The following is a 3,067-nucleotide window of genomic DNA, read 5'->3' on the forward strand; positions in this document are numbered from 1 at the left end:
GATTGCTGACCTTTTATAGTTTTTCAGCCACTTGTAGGTTCATTGCAGGACAATAATTCACTTACAATTTATAGCTTGATTGTATATATTCTTTTTGTTACATACCTTGTATTGAGTTTCACTAATCAGAATACAGATAAGGGCTAAGAGTGGCATAAACTTGTTAAAAACTCAGGAACATCCAGCAGGGAAATTAAAGTTGATTGAAGAGACCCAGACTTCATAACTCCTTAATTTAGATCCAGTGTTATGGATCTCTGATTAGAGATGCAAACGATAGCTTAAAGTCCCACCTCCCCTAAAAACAACAGAAAACACCACCATTGTTAAATACATAAGACAAAAACGGTTATTCTGACATGAAAACACCCATGTAGGGTCCATTTATCTTGGTCGGAGGATCTTTCAGAAGAGTGAGGCCGTCCAGGAAATGAAATATTTTTGGACTGTGACAACACTTCACAGGGACCTTAATACCCAGGGATTCCCTCTCCCCTCTCCTCCCCGGGATTCGGCGATAGCTTGCCACGGCCACACAGTTCTACCACTGCAGAGATGTGTAAGCTTTCCCTTTCCCAGTATTACGTTCACTCTCCAAGACCTAAGTGTCATTCACTGACCACCTAATGGCATCAAGGTTATAAATGTCTGGGTGCCAGTTCAACTTAGAAAACAGTTATCTCATTCATTTACTTTCTTGCTGCAGTCAGCCCAGGAGGCTGCCATGAGGTTTTCACCAAGAATCTGGAAGAAATGTTATCACTTAGAATTGATTCAAAAATCTGATGAACTAATGATGGGTGAGAGAGCTCAGGTAGGAACAGAAATCACCTTAAGCGAAAAGGTGAAAAACCAGAGCCTGGAAACCCAGGGAATTGACTTGCCAAGGTATTCCACTCTAGTTTTATATGAATAACGAACTAGATTCAGTATGCTGAGTCTTAGCATCCTGAAGAGTAGGTATCCTAGTATCTCTAAGACTGCCTGCGGCAAAGAGCCCTGTCGGCTGGGGAACTGATACCTCTGGAGATGGGTTGTAGCTCCTAACACCAGGTTTGCATAGCCGAGTGACCCCAGCTCTGAAGATAATTCGATTCACTCTTTTGGCTCAGTCATCATATTATTCATCAGTGTTCTAATAAATTTTGATTTCCATATAAATTTTTATGCAAGGAGAAATGGATAGCCCAGCTGACTTGATGATCTATTCCCTTTAATTTTAATGATCAATTTATAAGAAAGAAAAACCTAACCAGGATTTTTGTGACTTAATCAAATTTTAACCTTATAATTTACAGAAGAAAATCAGCTCTCAATTATGTGTGAACACTACGGGGTCCGATTTTCTCTATCAGCTGGTGTTAACTTCACAGTCTCATACCTTGGGCATACTTTTGTTTAATCTTATTTGCTACAATGTTGCAATGGGTGCTTATAAACTGTGAAGTAGGAAAGATGCCATTGTAAAGAAAACCTTTAAAAAGAAATATAGGATACTCTGTGAGGAGGAAATCCTCAGAACTGCTGTGGTCCTCCTATAACTGATGATGAGGACAAAGTTAAAGACCAAAGCCAACACACTGAGAATGGCAGACAAGAAAGAACTGGAGTCCTTCAACACTGTTGAGCCCCCTGTAGAGGTCAATGTTAGACCAGACAGGCAAACTGATGAGAGTGAGAGAAAATAAGGATTTACTATAGGGATTCAGCCTTACATCATTGGGACTCAGCTGAGGAAGTCTATGCCAGGCTGTCCCCTCTGCATCTGCTGCTGAGCCTGAAGTTGTTCTAGGTCAGCTGTGCCCTGTGGTCAGGAGGGAGAGTTCGACGTGGAGTGAGGAGAGTGATGATCGGCTGGACTCCATGCCTGTCTGAGGGTCTCCGAAGGCCCTGCTGTGGGTGACCTACAAGAGAAGCTGGTGCCCATTGCCATGGAGTTGCACGCACGCCTGGCCAAGACTGGGGTTGACGAGGGAGGTTGTCAGGCACTGGGAAGGCTGTGGGTCCAGGAGCTGCTGCTGATCTCCAGCAGCTCACCGTCTCTGGCCTGGGCTAACTGCCAGCTCTCGCAGTGCCTGGGGCCGTATACTGACCTTATGTGGATAAAATAAAGAGCTGCTCCTCCACTTCTGCTTCTGAAAGCTGCTAGAAATTTTTCCACACCCAACTCCAAACCAGAGCCAAATAGAGAAAGGAATTCTGGAAAATGTACCTCCAAGTTAGCGAAACTGGCACCATACGAAGCCACTGTGCCACCCATCACTGCCTGGACACCCTGTGAGGGGGCTGTTTCAGTGTATGAAGTCTGCCCCAGCATGTGGCCTACAGGCGGGTCAGTTAGGAAAGGTTCCCGTACAAGCTCAAAGTGCCCACCTGTGACTATCTCTAAATCACAGTGCTAGTGAGAGGTCTGTCAACTCCTACCATGAGTGGCTACAATTGTCAATTTATGGATTAGGGATGAGTCCAGCAGAGTTCACTAACTTCAGTAACAACCATTTACTACCATGCTTTAGTGATCGTGGACTGTAACTGTCTACGGATTCCCCCAGTGAATATTGCTATTTAAGAGGCAATCTGAACAAAGAACAAGTATCAATCCATTTATTAACTTCAGAATTGAAAAGAGCATTACATCTATTTAACCTTTCATATGAAATGTTCGCTTCTATTTGAGGATCAAAAGATCCTTATTAACCTTGGAAGCAAGGACACTGCCTTTAATCATTACATTTTTCTAATCACTTTTTAAAAACATGTTGTTTTAAATGTTTGTTTCAAAAGGTAGGAGCTCCTTCTTTCTTTCTGCAGCATAAAATTCCATTGTGTATATGTACCATAGTTTTTTGATCCATTCATTTACTGACAGGCACCTAGGTTGCTTCCAACTCTTGGCTATTGTAAATTGTGCTGCTATGAACATTGGGGTGCATAGGTTCTTTGGGATTGGTGTTTTAGGGTTCTTAGGATACAATCCCAGCAGTGGAATTGCTGGGTCAAAAGGCAAGTCCAATTTTAGTTTTCTGAGAAAATTCCATACTGTTTTCCATAATGGTTGTACCAGTCT

This window comes from Sturnira hondurensis, unplaced genomic scaffold (genome assembly GCF_014824575.4).
Source record: "Sturnira hondurensis isolate 20B ecotype Veracruz unplaced genomic scaffold, ASM1482457v3 Scaffold0014432, whole genome shotgun sequence".
Taxonomy (NCBI): Eukaryota; Metazoa; Chordata; class Mammalia; order Chiroptera; family Phyllostomidae; genus Sturnira; species Sturnira hondurensis.